The sequence below is a fragment of the Tursiops truncatus genome, chromosome 18, assembly GCF_011762595.2.
Source record: "Tursiops truncatus isolate mTurTru1 chromosome 18, mTurTru1.mat.Y, whole genome shotgun sequence".
Taxonomy (NCBI): domain Eukaryota; kingdom Metazoa; phylum Chordata; class Mammalia; order Artiodactyla; family Delphinidae; genus Tursiops; species Tursiops truncatus.
The window spans coordinates 3482315-3500977 of NC_047051.1; positions in this window are offsets into that span (position 1 = coordinate 3482315).

The window sequence follows — 18663 nt, forward strand, 5'->3', positions numbered from 1 at the left end:
TGAACATTGCCACGTGTGTTCCTGACACACCATGTAAGAGGGTCTCCAGGGTGGTGTTTTTCAAACTGTGGGTCACGATACATTAGTAAGTCATGAAAACAAATTTAGCAGAATGCAACCAGCATCTGTAGATTTCAACCAGATCTGACATCTTTTAGTAATCTCCCGAATGGAGAACAGAGGAGGCGGCCTGGTTAGACACATGGGGATCCACAGAAAGGCCATACTCTGGGCCAGGAAATGCAGCCCGTTCTAACAGGAAGGCCTCACACACGTTACCATGGCAAAGCCGGGAAGGATCCAGAACATCAAACAGCAGGTTTCTGAAACTGTTGGGTCAAAGAAGATGCTTAACAAGAGAATGAATGTGTGATTTGTGCATAATTACTAAGCACTCAAACGAACTGAGGGAGCTTCCAGGAATGTGAAGAAAAATGATCAGACACAAATGGAAGTGGAGAGAGAGAGAGACACCTGGGTTCAGGGGAGCACCCGCCTGCTATGCCCCAAACAAGTGCCTTACGGGAGGCCCCCGCAGTAAGAAGTCTAAGCTGTCGGGTTAGATCCGGTGCAGGGTTGGTATAAAAGAAGGGAAGACTTCTGTATGAAAAAACAGAGCCCATCAGACTGTATCACACACAGAAAGAGCCAGCACTGTTTTTCTAAGCGCGGGGGTATTCTGGATGGGGGTATGAAATGTATTATTTTGTGCTGAGGGTCCAAAGGCGTGAGGAGTGTTTGAGTGTGTAGACGGTCAGTGTTGTCGTGGGACTTGTGTAGATTTCCATCCCCAGCGGCAGTGTTTGTGAGCCCCTGTTCTTTCACATCCTCACTAGTATTAGGAAAGAGAGATTCCTTAATTTTTGCCAATCTAATTGGTATTCAGTGGTACCTCCTGGTGGTTTTAATTTTGTTACTAAATGACTAATATGGTTGGAAATATTTTCGTATGTCTACGGGCCATTCATGCTTTCTTTTCAGTTAAATACCTGTGATATATTCTGCCCATTTTTTCTATTGTGTTTTTTTTCTTATTAATCCATAAATTCTAGCTGTTCATCCTTTGTTGGTTATGTGGGTTAACAATATTTAACCACAGTTTGTGGCTTATCTGATAATGTCTTTGGATGAGAAGTTCTTTGTTTTAAAGTAGATGAAATCATTCATCTTTTTCCTTTATGACTCATGGATTTGTGTTGTTGTTTATTTTAGAAGTCCTTCCCTACTTAGAAGTCATAAAGGTCACTCCAACTGGAATTGACTTGTATATGGTGTGAGAAACACAATCTCATTTTTTTTCACTTGGAAACTCAACACTGTTTATTTAATAATCTATTATTTCCCCGCTGCCTGGAGTGCAGCCTGTGTCATAGGTCAAGTTTCCTGTGTGTGTACATCTCTGGCTCACTATTCTGCTCTGTGGGTTTCTCTCTCCCAGCATCAATTCTACACTGACTTAACTGTTATAGAGACTAAATTATGAACCTAATTTCTGTAACTTCATAATAAGTCTAGTAGGTTAAATTCTCCTACTTGGTTCTTTTGGGGGTATCTTGCTTATTCTTGGCTCTTATAAAGTTGAAAATCTACCTTTCAAGTGTCATGAAAATTCCTATTGGAAACTTGTTTTAAATTTGATCAAGTCTGTGGATTAATTTGTGGATAATGACATCACATAACACTGAGTTTTCCTTCCAGTGAGCATTGTATAGGGGTCTATTTTGGCGAGGTCTTTTTAATAGAACTCAGCACGAGTTCTTTGATTCGTGAGTCATCTAGAAAGAAATCTACATTTTCAACCATATTCCTTAAAATACATATATTTATTGTTGTCATGAATTTCTAACTTAGTTGGATTGTGGTCATAGAATGTGGTCATCTGAATATTACATGTTTTGAAATTTTTGATATAGCACTTGTTCCATTTTTACAATGTGTACTTGAAGAGAACATTTATTCTCTTGACCGTTGAGTGTGAGGTTTCAATGCCTATTAAAAATTAAACTTTTAACTGTGTTATTTAAATCCTCTACCTCTCTTGTTTGTTTGTTTGCTTTTGGTCCACTTGACCTATCAGTGATGAAATAGCAGTCATAGAGCATTTGCTATGTACCAGGCAACGTTCCAAAGTCTTTATATTAGTTACTAGGGAGTGATCTTAACTGTCCTGTGAGGTGAGTACTATTATTATCCTCATTTTACAGATGAGGAAACTGAAATAAATTGAGTAACATCTCCAAGGTCACACAGCTAGTAAGGACCGGGGTGAGGAATCACACGTGGCCTTCTGGCTACAGGGGGCATGCTCTGAGCTCCCACAACATTGGCGTATGTATTTTCCACTAAAGTTCTATCAGGTTTTCATTATATGTACTAAGGCTATTGTGGTAGGCAAATTGAATCTTTTCTCATTAGGCAGAACCCTTTTTACCTCTAGTAATATTACTATCATCTACTTCGTCTCTTATTAACATAATCACTCCTGCTTCCTTTTTGTTAATATCCGCAAAACGTTGCTTTTGCTTTCAGCCTTTCTGTGTGCTTATATTTTTGGCGTGTCTCTTATAAACAGCATTTAGCTGGATCATTAGTTTATTTCAATTTTTATTTTTCTTGGTATACGTGTTTATGATTACACATTTTATCATTATGTTTAACAGTACGTCATAGATTCTGATACTTAGTGCTTTTCAATATCTTGATTCTTTAGAAATTTTGTGGTTAAAAAAATTTTCCCCTTTCACCTAAGAGTTTCTTAAAGGCAAGGTTTTACATTTCCAGTGGAAGGACTTTTTAAAAATGCTTGTTTTGCTGGGACTCTTTAAAGGGAAAGGAGCACACAGACATACACTCAGGCCCACTCTCTGACTTCAGTCTATTGGGTGTGCTACGTGTGGTGAAGTTTCATCAAATATCCCAATATGAAAAAAATATGAAAAAAAATAACCAAACTAAAATGGACGGAAATACTGAAATTGAGATAAGTATTTCTTCTCAAGTTTTTAAAAGATTTTTTTGATGTGGACCATTTTTTTAAAGTCTTTGTTGAATTTGTTACAAATTGCTTCTGTTTTATGTTTTTTGGCCACAAGGCATGTGGGATCTTAGCTCTCTGACCAGGGATCGAACCTGCACCCTCTGCATTGGAAGGCGAAGTCTTAACCACTGGACCGCCAGGGAAGTCCCTAGAGGCAAATATTTCTTGACTGCAGGAACTTCTTGACTTAGTTTCCAAACAATTTCTTTTGTATGAAGGTAAGACCATGAAAAAATAATGAGAGGCTACAGTCTTTATACTATATATATTTCTTGCAGCATGCGTTAATTTTAAAGTGTTATTAGCTTCCTATTGTGGAGGGTGAAAGAAAGCCAGTAACCCCATCTCATTCCTCTCACTTCCCATCTTTCTATACCCAATTTTTATATTACAAGAGTCATATTGCTATTTTTTGTTGATACGGTTTACATCACTTACCTTTCCAGAACGATGCTTCCACAGTTATTTAGTTGTAATTATAAAATCATTTGGACTTCACCAGTCTTTGTTGGTTTGCACTCCATTTTGATTCCTCTGTTGCTTGCTTGAATTTCATCTCTAGCATTTTTTTTCCCAGAAAGCTCTATAAGTGCTATGTTGACTAGTTCTTACATCCTAATTGCCTTATTTTCCTTTAAATTCTTTGTTATTATTGCTTCCTTATGTTTTTCCCGTTCTCAAAAATAGAGTCAAAGCTCTCCTATCTCCCTTTCCCTGCATATCTGCTTACTGAAGCATCCACCATGTTGCACCACTTTAGATCAATTTCCATTTCCACACACAACTGTCATCTAGGGATTTTCCCCCTTAATCTCCTGGGTAGAATCTATGATTTCCTAAATCCTGTCTTCCTTTTTTTAAATTTAGTCCCTTGTTTTTCTGGAACACATCCTAAAAAACTCTGGTCACTTCCTGATGAAGGATGTATAAGAAGTAAACTTTATGAGTCATTGCAAGTTTGAAAATAGCATTATTTTACCTTCATTCATCTTATGTAAAGGCTTGGTTGGTATAAATTTTAGGTTAAAAATTGTTTGCCTCAGAAATTTGAAGGCCTCATTCCTTTGTTTTCTGGCATCAAGTTAATGATGAGGAAAGTTATCTCTGCCTGTTTGAATCTCATTTCTTTGAGTAATTTGCTTATTCCTTTCTGTGAGCCTGTTGCTTCTTCCCTTTCTTTCTTGATATTCTAACATTTCACAATATTTTGTATAGTTGTAGAGTTTTTAGTTTTTGTTTTCGTTTTTTTTTTTTTAAATTCCCTGTGTTAGGCACTTGACTGGTCCTTTTAATGAGAAAACCCTTGAACACAACTCCAGAAATATCTCTTTAAATTTTTATAAAAAATATTTTCACCTATTAATTTTTTCAGTTTTCTCTTCCTGGAACCCCTATTAACGATCAGATTGATGTCCTAATTTTTTTATCCTGTTTTATTTCTCTAAATGTCTGGTTGCTGGAAGTTCTGTGCGTTGAGTAGGCAGGTGTGTCGTATGTGTGTTGGGGTCTGCGTCTGTGTCTGTGCTTGTGCATGTGTGTACAGGTATGCAAGCGTGTGCATCCACACGTATGCCTGCATACAGGAGCGTGTGTGCACAGTCTGTGTGTGCACATGCTGGTGTGGACTCCTCAGGGTTCACTAACTCCCCTGCTGTCAGTTCTTTCATCCGCTGTCCCTTGAGCCCGTGTTTCTGAGCTCTGAACCTTTCCCGGGTTCTGCTAGGCAGACAGGCTCTGTCCTCGACCCTGTCCCCCTCCAAGCCCACCCAGAGGCCATGGGATCTTCCAGCCCTCAGAGCCCAGTCCCTGGAGTAAAGGATGGTGTTCAGGAATAGCCGTAGGTCTCTGTGGGAATCGCACGGAGTAAAGATCCGCATTACAGGTGGTGTTGCCCACGAGGAAGAAATGGCTAGTCCAATAAATGGTGGGGACAACTCTGCTTGCCTTTCAGAAAACAATAAAACTGGACACCCCCGCCTCTTAGAAAAAGCAAAAGAAATTCCAGATGGGATGACGATTCAAATGTGAAAGAGGCGAACACAAAAATACTAAAATAAATGGGTCATTAAAAAAAAAAAGTATAAGCTTGAGATAAAGAATGCTTTCTTGAAATGTCATGAAATCCCGAAAGCTAAGGGCTAAGATTAGAAACAATTTGACCACCTGAACGCTTGGGGCTGGCTGTTTCTGTGGCCTGGGTGGGCGAGCCCCTCCCATCCCCGCGCCCCCTGCTGCCTGTCCACCGAGGCTGGGCTGCCTACCGAAACTGGGCCACTCAGGCTCCGCCCCCAAGTGTGAATGTGGAGTTGTGGACACGGGGACTGAAAGGGGACGGTTCCCTAAGGAGACTGTCCAGTGCCTGGACCTCGGAGCGCAGGGGCTTGTCCTGCCTGAGGCTCTCCACCTCCTTCTTCTACCTTTGGTCATCGAGGCCGAATTCTCTTTCTGCTGAACTTAGCCAGGGTCAGTGTTTATTGCTTGCGCTCAAAGGACTCTAGTGAATTAGGGACCTGGATGGCGGGGTGGAGAGGGGAATCCCCTGCCCCGCTTCTCCCTCTCACCCCATAAAACATTCTAAAGCAGTTGAAAGAAAAACACCAAACTGGAAACACATTTACAGTAAGGATAAACGATCAACCAGAGAAAAACAGACGCAGAACGTTCATGGCCAATTCACAGGAGGAAAATACCAATAAACATATGAAAGGATGGTTAATCTTTCTAATAACCAAAGCTATGCAAACTCTAAAACAATCACGTATTTAGCACCTCTTATCTGCGCAGTGGCAGAGTCAGCCACAGGCTGCGTTCCCACGCTGTCGTTGTCCCTCTTAAGGAAATCTTTTCGGTGAACATCCCTCTTCCCTTAACCTGGCTGGCTGCGTGGTTCTGTCTCCCCGCTCCCTGTTCGTCGGGTACCCCTGGCCCGCGCGGCGCTCTCCGCTTTCTCTAAGGCGTCCGCCCCTCAGTGGAGAGACCTCCCGAGGGCCGGGCCGGGCCTGCGTCAGGACGCGTGCAGCCGGGTTAACGCGGGTCGGCGCGTGTCCGCCTGGGGCGCTCAGATCGGCCTCCGCCTGCCGCCGCGCACACCTGGGCGGTTCTGTTTGGGGAGCTTTGCCGCGGGTCCCCTGAAACAATGGAGGGCGCTGCGGGGGATGCCCGGGGTAAGAGGGGGCGCGGTGTGGGCCGCAGGGGAGGGGAGGACAGGAGGGAAGGAACGGGCACGGGACAGGGAGGGGAGTCATCGCCCAGGGCAGCCCGCCGTTAGGGGGGCGGGGGGGGAGAAGCTTACCTGCGCAGGTGAGGGGTGCGCGCGGCCACGCGCGTGTGGAGAGGCGCCAGGAGGAAGGCGAGGGAGGGCGCGGGCATCCAGAGAGTGAGGAGGGGGCCGGGGGAGGCCGAGCGGGGGCGAGGCCGCGGAAGGGCCTACGCCCCCGTGCCCTCGCTCTGCCCGCCCTCACTCGCCTGTTCTCTCGTCCCTTTACCCGGTCTGTCTTTCCTGCCTCTCCAGGCTCCGGCAGTCACATCAGCGGGGGGTTGGGGGGGGCCGGAGAGAGCGGGGTGACTGTGTGTCCGGGGCTGTCCTGGGGCGCGGGACCACCTGTTGGGAGGCGCCCCAGCCTGAGCGGCTCTGCGCACCCGGGTACCTGCGCTTAGCGGCAGGGTGCTCTGTTGTATCCATAAATGTGCACCCCGTTCTCCATCATCTGAGGGCGCATTGGATGGGCTTGTTTTCCGAAGTTCGGGCACAAGTGGTGCATCTTGCCGCTTCTTCGGGAGGATGTAAATGGGTCTACGTCAACTGATAGCTCACCAGCAGGGCTGCGCGCCCCTGAGACTTCCGCCCTCCAGCCTGACCTTGCGCCACCTGGGTCCCCTGTCCCCTCGCGTCCCCACCCGCGCCCACCTGGAGCAGCCTGGGCGGAGCCGGCTCCCCCTTCCTCACCCTCGGGGCGCGCGGTGGCCCGAGTGCCCGGGTCACTCCGCCAAAATGCAGCCCAGAGCACTTGGTGGTTGAACAATTCAGGAAGAGCCTCGGTCCAAACATTCATCTGTCGTGGCCGCTCCTTTTAGAACTCCGAGCAAAAAAAGTAGAAAATAGTGAGGGAAAAAAATGTTTAAAATGAACGTTATATGAGCATGAATGTTTGTCAAATATTTTTAGAGGTGAAGCAGATAGCAAACCAAATATTAAACGTTAACTTCTCAAAAGTTAACGAGCTTTATTTTAATGTTTCTATTTTTTCATAACTTATGTATTGTTTTCATGAAGGTTGCTCCATTAGGGAAGGATGTTAGGAGCTTTTCCCCCCCCATGTAAAATTGTGTCTTTTGAATCCCGCGTAATTTCAAGCAGCCGCTGTTCCCGTGTCTCAGCAACATTAGTAACAGAACCGGCCACACCTGTAGCTCTGACGCAGCTGAAATAAGCCCTGGGCTTAATCCCTTAAAGAAAGGGATTCTTGTGACTTGAGAAAAGAGATCATCTATCAATGGTAAGGCATAAGGTCCCTCATCCATTATAAAAACGACAATTGAAAAGATGATGGGCAAACTCAAGAACATAAACGAGCCAGACCTCCCCCTCACCCAGGGCGGGACCCGCACCCCACCCTCACCTCTTGCTTGTTTTTGTGTCCCTGGCTCCTGCGTCTGCGCTGCAAGAGCTTCTCCATGTGGCTAAGATGACAATCACTGTGTTTACTATCATAATGCAATTAGCCATAAAGAGTGAGCAGGTCTTGCTACTCCATTTACTCTCAGGGGAAGCAAAGCACATTACATTTCTGTGCCCTTTTCTTTTTCATAAGGGTTTTTTAAAAAATTTATTTATTTTACTTATTTTTGTCTGCGTTGGGTCTTCATTGCTGCACGTGGCCTTTCATTAGTTGCGGCGAGCGGGGGCTAACTTCGTTGTGGTGCGCGGGCTTCTCATTGCGGTGGCTTCTCTTGTTGTGGAGCATGGGCTCTAGGCGCGTGGGCTTCTGTAGTTGTGGCATGTGGGCTCAGTAGTTGTGGCTCGCGGGCTTAGTTGTTCCGCGGCATGTGGGATCTTCCCAGACCAGGGCTCGAACCCGTGTCCCCCTGCATTGACAGGCGGATTCTTAACCACTGCACCACCAGGGAAGTCCCTTGTTGCCTATTTTTAACTTGGGTTGTTTGTCTTGTTGAAATGTTCTGTATAGTCTGTTGCCAGATATATGATTTGCAAATCTTTTCATAATGGCGTTTTTTGAAGTGCAAACAATTTTATCTTGAGGAAGTCAAGTTCACTATTTCCTTTTTATGGACTGTGTTTTTGGTATCCTATCTAAGAATTCTTTACCTAATCCAAAGTCACAAAGGTTTTCTTTGTTTTCTTATAGAAGTATTATGGTTTTAGTTTTTATACTCAGCTCTGTGATCTATTATGAGTTAATTTTTTTACAAGGTGAGATGTAAGGGTCTAAATTCACCTTGGTGTATATGGATATCCAATTTGTTCCAGCGTCCTTTGTTGAAAAGTATTCTTTTAAAATGTATGAAGTGAAAAGACATTTACCTTATTCCTAGGTACGATGTAGATGTATTATAGTGTCCTCGCTGAGTTTGTAAATCAGTCAGCATGTCCTGTAGTCACATTCATACCTGGTTATGTGGCTGTACTGACCGTGTCTACGTTTAACTAAATTAACACTCATGAAGTTAACAGTTGCTTAAAACACTGGGTGAGCATCGAGAATCACAGCAGTCACCTGTTAATTGCAAACTGGAAGCGAACTGCCGTTGTTTCTACAAGCTCTGCCTGCATGGCCCAGTTCACACCATGCTCTACCCTTGCACTCTCTCTTTTTCACTGGACACTCATGCTTCCCTTTGTGTCTCGTCTTTCTTGGAGGCAGAGAGGAGAGGAAACTCCTCTAAGTCTTCCTGAGAAGCAGCCGGGCAGGGTCAAGACTGCCTTTCAGGCTGTGGCTGCTGGTGGGAGGGGGGATGGCAGCTCTTTTTCCAAGACTGTTTGTTTCCCAGTGACCTGCCTTCCTTATAGTATGGCTGACAGAGCGGTGCAGGCCGGTTCTCCTCAGCTGGTCCCTGGGCTTTGACGTCCTGGATGAGAGGTTGTCTCTGCGCTCCAGGCCCCTCATCACTAGAGGAACAAACACCACGCCTGAAGGAGAGCCAGCTTCAAGATGCTTCCCATCCTTGTGCACACGTGTATACGCAGGTTACATCACAACCACACGTGCTCACGCCCCCACCTGAGTGCCTGCCTTTCTCTGGGCCTCCATACACCTCCTCTTGTCACTCTCTGGGGTTCTTTCCGTCTGAGCCCAAATGGAGCAATTCTGACTCTCAGGTCACGTGGGGACAGGGCTGTGACCACAGTCGGCAACCCAAGCACACGGGTCCCATCCTGACGGGCCAACCAGATGAAGGGCTGCCGTGCTCTCTGTTTGTGCAAAACACAGACAGTTGGATTGAATCTAAGGCAGTTTTCTCAGAATGGGGCAGAGACCATGCATATCAGAACCACCCAGAATGCTTGCAGAAAGGCAGATACCCTTGGGACTAGAATCCACGACTTACTGAATCAGGTGCGGGTGAGGATCAGCGGTTCCTAAGTTCCTGGGTTTAGTAAGAGGTGCTCTTCTGTGCAGAAGCTTTACACCCACTGGTCCAAGGTACACAGAAGGACGTGTAGAGCTGTCCACAGTTGACTGCTGTTGTGAGTACAAGTATGGCTCTAGACCCTTTATACCAAATGGACTTAATTATTTTTGTAATCATTGAATTCCAGAGTTTAAAGAGACTTACTACTCATCTAAATAAGGCCAATGGATACGTAGTGACTTGGCTGAGAAACCCATTTTTCTTTATTCCACTGTGCCTCCTTAATAGCACATCCATTCAAGCTGCCCAAATGGGACAGCAAGCCTTTCACCGAAAGGTAGAATGCAACTCAGAGGAAGAATTGTGGAGGGCAAACAGGGAAAAAAGAATTACGTATTAGTTATCTTTCGCATTCATCTAAACATGAAAGGTCAGCTTCCTCTGGTGATAGAGAATATTCTGAGATCAGTTAAAAATGCTGACTGACACAAAAGCGAGTCTGTAAACCTTGTTTTACTTGGCCTTGTAACTGAGTTTCAATTGCGAAATCAGATCTTAATAGAAATCACATATTTAAAAGCTTTTTATAAGTCTCTGAAATTTCCTCTTGATATTTGGAATTTATCTTAGGTAGAAGGCTACTGCTTGGCTACTTCAGACTCTGAGCCCTAAACTTTCTCTAAGAAAAGGAAATACTGGAGAAAGTATTTGAGGAGCTGTATCATCCTTGAAGTTAGGAAGTAGTTACCTGATTTATGGAGAATTTTGTAAGTGACAGTGAGACACTGATGGGGAATTTTTAGTAGATAGGCATTCTCTATATCCATGGTCTTAATTACTTCCCAGTAGAGCATCACATAATGGACCTAAGAAGGTCCAAATACACACAGGATACAAGTTTAGGGAATTTTTGTTTTTGTGATGGGAACACCATGGCCAATATACCAGCTGATGCTCACAAACACATTTTATTTTTGAAGTAAAAATGTATTCTTCATCTAAGGACTTCCTTGGTGGCACAGTGGTTAAGAAAAATCCACCTGCCAATGCAGGGGACACGGGTTTGAGCCCTGGTCCTGGAAGATCTCACATGCCGTGGAGCAACTAAGCCCATGCGCCACAACTACAGACCCTGCGCTCTAGAGCCCACGAGCCACAACTACTGAGCCCACGTGCCACAACTACTGAAGCCTGCGCACCTAGAGCCCATGCTCCGCAACAGGAGAGGCCACTGCAATGAGAAGCCTGCGCACCGCAGCGAAGAGTAGCCCCCACTCACTGCAACTAGAGAAAGCCCGCATGCGGCGACGAAGCCAAATAAATAAATTAATTAATTAAAAAAAATAAGATATTGAGACACTTTAAGAAGCTTTGCTGGGGCTTCCCTGGTGGCACAGTGGTTAAGAATCCGCCTGCCAATGCAGAGGACACGGGTTCGAGCCCTGGTCCGGGAAGATCCCACATGCCGCGGAGCAGCTAAGCCCGTGTGCCACAACTACTGAGCCTGTGCTCTAGAGCCCGCGAGACACAACTACTGAAGCCCGCACACATAGAGCCCGTGCGCTGCAACAAGAGAAGCCTCTGCAATGAGAAGCCCGTGCACTGCAACGAAGAGTAGCCCCCGCTTGCCGCAACTAGAGAAAGCCCGCACACAGCAACAAAGACCCAACTCAGCCAAAAATAAATAAATAAATTTATATTAAAAAAAAAGCTTTGCTGTTTTAAGTTGACACTCATTCATCTACACACAGCCTGTTCCAAGCAAATTTGATGACAAAGAGCAGAAGAGATGCAGAAATGGTGCAGAGATTTATATTAATCAGTAATATTTTGGTTGCAAGTGATACTAACGTAGCTGGTTTCAGGAGTGGCTTGGGGAAAGTTTAGTTCCCCGCCCTCGTTAATCTCCATGATCCCCCCCAAAATCTACACTGTGAGTAACGCAGCCTTTGGCACAGTTCAAGCTGTGTTCCCTAGCCCTTTCCTCCCTAAATCCTTCCTGGGTAGAACTTTTGCACAATTACCTGAAGTGCATAAAAAAGGAATTTATTCAATCACATGAAGTCCAGTGAGTGGCCTGGGCTTCAGAAAAAGCTGAACCGATCAGGTCAAACAATATTATCAGAGGGACTTCCCTGGCAGTCCAGTAGTTAAGGCTCTGTGCTCCCAATGCAGGGGGCCCGGGGTTTGATCCCTGGTTGGGGAACTAAGATCCTGTAGGCTGCATGGTGCACCCCCCCCAAAAAAAACCCAATGTTATCAGAAATGCATCTTAGAAATGCTCGCTAGACAGGGTCTCTCCCAATGGTGCCAAGATGGCTGCTGGAAACCCCCAACTCATGTCCTCCTTATAACTTCCCACAGCCCCTCTGTCCTCAAGTGTCTCTCTGTAAAGCCCTCTGGCTTCCCTGCTGGGATCACCCTTTCCCCTGGAGGTAAAGCCCAGTTTCCAGGGAGACTTATTCTGGTTGGCCAGCACGCCTCTGATAAATGGAATATTTATAAATGGAACATTCCCTGCCATATCAGTAAAGAAATGATGTCACAGTCATCAGCGATTGCAGCCCTCCAGCGGGAGCCGGTGAGCCCTGAGGAAACTCAGGATGTGAAATCACAGGATACTGGCCCCAGAGAGCTGAGGTGCACGTCAACGGCACGATGTCAGTGAGCCCAGACTCGTGCATCTTCCTGTACATAGAAAAGCGCTAAATTCCTTAACTTGAGATACCTGGTTTTCTTTAATTAACAATAATCTTTTGATGTTCCCGACTACCTGCGCTTTTGTTGCAAAACTTCTATATAACCTGGCTCCCCCCTCGCCCCCTCGGAGTGGTTTCTCAGAGTTATCTGAACGCTGTCTCCCGGGCTGCAGTCCTCATTTTGTCCCAAATAAAACTTAAGTCGCAACTTTCATGTTGTGCATTTTTTTAAGTTAGCACTACCCAGGGGTAATAACAGTTAAAGTTTTAATACCTCTCCTTTTAGATACGGATGTGTGTGTGTGTATATATATATATATACATACATATATAATATATATGTGTATTTAAAAATAGATCACAGCATATACAGTTGCATTTTCCCTTTGTTCATTTAACATTTGACATTCATTTAACATATTATGGTTTCTCAAGCCATTAAATAGTCTTCAAAAATTTTGCTTTTAAAGAGAATCATTTTCTAAAAAGAATTGTAAATTATTTAAATGCTCATTCTTTTGCCATTGGGCTTGCTTTCCAGGTTTTTGCTATTATAAATAACATTATTATGAGTATCCCAGTACAAGCATTTAAAATTTTCACTTCCTTTATTAGTATTTTAATTTTTTTTTTTTTTTTGGCCACGTCACGCAGCTTGCGGGATCTCAGTTCCCCTACCAGGAATTGAACTCAGGCCATGGCAGTGAAAGCCTGGACTCCTAACCGCTAGGCTACCAGGGAACGCCCCTGTATCAGTATTTTATTTTATTTTATTTATTTATTTATTTATTGCTGCACCTTAAGGCTGTGGGATCTTAGTTACCCGAGCAGATATCGAACCCGTGCCCCCTGCGGTGGAAGCGTGGAGTCTTAACCACTGGACCACCAGGAAAGTCCCTTTATTAGTATTTTAAAAGTTGAGGTATGGTTTACAGTGAAACATGTACATCTTACCTGTACAGTTTGATGAGTTTTGAAAAATGCATACACCCAATATCTACTCCTTTATAGAAAAAAAGAACTTTTCTATCATCCCAGGAAGTTACCCTTCCCAGTAAATTTCTACACCCTGGCCCTGAGATATATTTTTGTCTTTTCTTAAACTTCATTTAAATGGAATTGTTAAAATAAAATTTTTCACAGACATTTTATAGATCAGTTTACTAGATCAAGTAGGCTTTTATTCAACAATTCATGAATCTAGCAGCATCCAATCTAGCAGATGGAAAGAAGTCCCCAAGAGCTGTACAAGGCGAGAGATTTTTTTAAAGTTGAGATATAATTACATATTATATTAGTTTCAGGTGTACAATATAATGATTCAATATTTGTATATACTGCAAAGTGACCACCGCAATAAGTCTAGTTAACATCTGTCATCACACATAGTGACAAGCTTTGTTTTCTCGTGAAGAGAACTTTTAAGATCCACTCTTTTAGCAGCTTTCAAATATACGTACAGTCATATTAACTATAGTCTCCGTGCTGTACGTTCCATCCCCAGGACACTTATTCTACAGCTGGAAGTTTGGACCTGGATCCCCTTCACTCATGTTTTCCACATCCTCCCCCCGTCTCTGGCCACCACCAATCTGTTCTCTGTATCTATGAGCTTGTGTCTGTTGTTGTTTTAGATTTTACATATAAGTAAGATATCATATCATACAGAGATATCATACAGTCTTTCTCTGACTTATTTCACTTAGCATAATGCCTTCAAGGTCCATCCATATTGTCACAACCAGCAAGAGTTCCTTCTTTTTCATGGCTGAATAATATTTCACGTCATATATATATTATCTCTCTCTCTCTATATATATATATTTATATACACAGACCACATCTTCTTCATTCATTCATTCATGGATGGGCACTTAGGTTGCTTCCATACCTTGGCTGCTATAAACAACGCTGCAGTGAACACAAGGTTGCATGTATCTTTTCAATTTAGTGGTTTTGTTTTCTGCTGATAAACACCCAGAAGTAGAGTTGCTGGATCGTACGGTAGCTCTATTTTTAATTTTTTGAGGAACGTCCGTACCGTTTCCATAGTGGCGGCCCCAATTTATACCCCCAGCAACGATGCACGAGGGCTCCCTTTTCTCCATATCGTCGTCAGCACTTGTTATTTCTTGTCTTTTTGGTGACAGCCATTCTTACGTGTGTGAGGTGATCTCGTTGTGGTTTTGATTTGCATTTCTGTGATGATCAGTGATGTTGAACACCTTGCAGGAGGTGTTTATAGACCAGAGTGAGCAGGTACAAGGAAGTTATACTGGGCATTTGCTGATTGGTTAAAGCAGGGTTACTTACCTATAAGGAGCAAAGGGAAGTCTTGGAGGGGTCAGGAAACTTGTGCTGAGCAGACAAGCCCTGACGGGTAGACTAGGCTTTCCTTTTCTGGGACAGCCAAGCATAGTGCATAGCAATTTAGTTAAGCTTTGGTTTGCTGATGTGGGGTTTAGCATGAGCGACTTATCTTGGGGCTAATCTGGTTACTTTAACATAACCATCCTGTATCTACTTTTTTGTGTCTTGCTTTCCTCCAGCGTCAGCCTTTTGAGATCCATCTATGCTGTTGTACACATTGGTAATTGTAAATTTGTTCCTTTTTACTGCTGAGTCATAGCCTATGAATATACTGCAATTTCTTTATCCATTTACCTGTAGGGTGGTTTCCAGTGTGAGGTTATTATGAATAAAACTACTATTAATATTCTCTGACAAGTCTTTTTTGTAAATAAGTGTTCATTTCTTGGGGTAAGTACCTAGAGGTGGAATTTCTGGGTTTACGGAAGGTGGGCATTTAACTTCTACAGGAACTGCAAGTTTTCCAGGGTGGTCACAACAGTTTACACTCTCACCAGCAGTGTCTGAGTTCTGGTTGTTCATCATCCTCCACAATAGTTGGGGTCATTTATCTTTATTTCAACATCCTGGTGGGTGTGTGGTGGAATATTGTTTTTTTTTTTAATTGGAGTATAGTTGAGTTAAATGTTGTGTTACTTTCAGGTGTACAGCAAAATGAATCAGTTATACATATACATATATCCACTTTTTTGTAAGACTCTACTCCCATACAGGTCAATACAGAGTATCGAGTAGAGTTCCCTGTGCTATACAGCAAGTCCTTATTAGTTATCTATATAGTAGTGTGTATATGTCAGTCCCAATCTCCCAATTCATCCCTCCCCCTGTCCCCCCCGGCAAACCATAGGGTTGTTTTCTACATCTGGGACTCTATTTCTGTTTTGTAAATAAGTTCATTTGTACCATTGTCTTAGATTCCACACATAAGCAACATCACACGATGTCCGTTGTGAGGTGCATTTTCCTGATGATGAACAAGTTGTTCTTTTAGTGTTGCACTGTGGGAATTATTTAGACCTTCTAGATACAAGTCCTTGTCGGATGGATGCATCGTGAATGTCTTTTCCCAGTCAATGGATGGGCTATTGATTTTCTTGGTGGCGTCTTGATGAGCAGAAGGTTTATTTTTGATGATGTTCAATTTATTAGTTTTTCCTTTTATGCTCAGGGCTTTTTACGGTCCTGCGTAAGAAGTATTTTCTCCTCCATTTTCTTCTAGAAGCTCTATGTGCTTAGTTTTTTACACTGACATCTGTGATCCAGGTTGAGTTCATTGCTGTGTATGGTTAAGGGGTCAAGGCTTCTTTTTTCCCTATGGACATCAAGTTGTCACAGCTGCATTTACTGCAGACGACTTTTCCCCTCTTGAATTGCTTTAGTGCCTGTCAAAATCATTTCGCTCTATGTGCAGGCGTCTATTTCTGGGCTCTGTGCTGTTCGGTGCTCTGTCTACTCACATGTCCCCATCACAGTGTCAGCATTAGCCTAAGACCTGAAATGAGGCAGTGTAAGTCCTTCTGTTTTGTCCTTTGGGAGCCCAAATGCCTTGTTTTCAGTGTGGAGGTCTTGCATATCTTTCATTAATTTTTCCATAAGTATTTTATGATTTTGGTACCATTATAAATAATATATATATTTTTTGCGGTACGCGGGCCTCTCACTGCTGTGGCCTCTCCCGTTGCGGAGCACAGGCTCCGGACGCGCAGGCTCAGCGGCCATGGCTCACGGGCCCAGCCGTTCCGCGGCATGTGGGATCTTCCTGGACCGGGGCATGAACCCGCGTCCCCTGCATCGGCAGGCGGACTCCCAACCACTGCGCCACCAGGGAAGCCCTATAAATAATATTTTATTAAAATTAAAATTGCTTCTTGCTCGTTCTGGTAGATTGTACTTCCCCAAGTGGCTGCAACAGTGTTTCCAATCCTCAGGCTCCTCCAGAATCTTGCCGCTTTTCCATCAATAAATGGGGTCTCTTTCCCGTCCCCTTGGACTGAGCCAGCCTTTGTGGCTGCCTTAACAAACAGGTTGTGGTGGAAGAGATGCTGCATGATTTCCAAGGCCAGGTTAGAAGGGCTGACGTAGCTTTCACCCGCCTCCTCTTTCCCCGCACCACTGGATCCAGCCACCATGGTGTGAGGAAGCCTAGGCTACCCGAAGAGGCCACATGTAGGGGTCCCAGCTGCAGCCGGCGTCACACGCTGGATGTGAATGTGAATGAGTGAATGAATGATTGAGGGGGACAGGGTCTGTGACAACTGCCCCTTTGTCATTGGAAAATAGATATTGCTGGTTCTACTAATAGATATCAATAGATATTGATAGTTCCATGTCCAGTGTGGCCCACTCTCTCTAAAAACAGTGTGTAAAAATGAGAAGAACCTGGACAAGAGTCATCAGAATGCATTCGCAGAGTGCTTTAGGTGACCACCTAGGAGAATAAGGATGTCCACGAAATGGTCTTCCTTCCCGGACCCTTCGCCCAATCCTGTCAGAGGGGCTCTTTAGTGTGTTAGTTTGTAAATAAGGACAGGAGAGAGGCCTTATGAAGAAAGCCTGAAAGGAAATTGGTCTGGGGACAGAGGGAAAGGAAAGGGATTAGGGACTGTTGGCTTCCACTGTGTCTATATTGTTTTGTTCCCTAAACTGGAGAGTAGGGACATGCCTGATAGCTGTATGCTTATCTATACCTTTTTACGTGCCATATATATGCCATTCCTTTAACAATGTCTATAGAGGGACTTCCTGGGTGGCGCAGTGTTTAAGTATCCACCTGCCAATGCAGGGGACACGGGTTCGAGCCCCTAAGCCCGTGCACCGCAACTACTGAGCCTGCGCTCTAGAGCCCATGAGCCACACTACTGGGCCTACGCTCTAGAGCCCGTGTGCCGCAGCCACTGAAGCCTGAGTGCCTAGAGCCCGTGCTCCGCAACGAGAAGCCACCACAATGAAAAGCCCACGCACCGCAACGAAGAGTAGCCCCCGCTCGCCGCAACTAGAGAAAGCCCGCGCGCAGTAACGAAGACCCAACGCAGCCAAAAATAAATAAATAAAATAAATAAATTTTTTTAAAATGTCTATAGACATGACAGACATAGACATATAAAAGGCAGACATACAGATGTATACATGTGTGAACATTTTAAAAAGGAAATGGGGTTTTAGTTTACGGTAAGGAAGGGCTTAAGAAATGGCTTAAAGTCTTATGTATAAATTTATAAAGAGAAACTCATTGCTAGGAACTTTTAGGATCACCTTCAGCATCTGTGACCACCCACTGAGGAAACATTTTCTCCCGCCCTGAAGCTCAGCTCAACAATTTAGAACATTTCTTCTTCCTCATCTTCCTGCTAAAGACTCATTTCTTATCAGGAACCCATTTTGTTTTGTTTTAGGCCCAAGATAGTCAGGCAGGAATCCTACTTGAAGCTGAAATTGTCAGCCTACAGTTTTCAAAACATGTTGTCCATCCCTTCTGAATTTTTTCTAAGAAGATGCGAGTCAGAGGCCAGCGGGACGGGAGCTTGGGGCCTCATGGCTCTGCCTTCCCGGGCAAGAATCCTCTCTGCTGAACCCTGCTTTCCTTGTCAGCCCCTGGTGTTTAACTTGTGTTCAGAGAAGCTTCGCGGTCACATCTGTAAACGCAGGGGCCGGCTCTTCCTTAAATTGTTTATTCGTGTGTGTTCACTCTGAGGTCAGAATTTTATCAGATATTAAAAAGATGCAGCTTTTTTTCCTTTTATTTTCTTTATGGAATGGTGCCCAGCAGGACCAAGCACAGTTTCGAAATTAACATTAAAGTAAAAACAAGCAAAAGTAGATCAAGTGACCTTGGACCAGTCACCTCACCTCTCAACGATTCTGTTTCTATGCAAGAAGGTGCGTGTGTATCGCGCGCTAAGTGATGCCCAGAATTTCTTACAGTTTCAACACGCCACTAGCTAAAGGTGTAGGGAGGCTGCAGGGCTG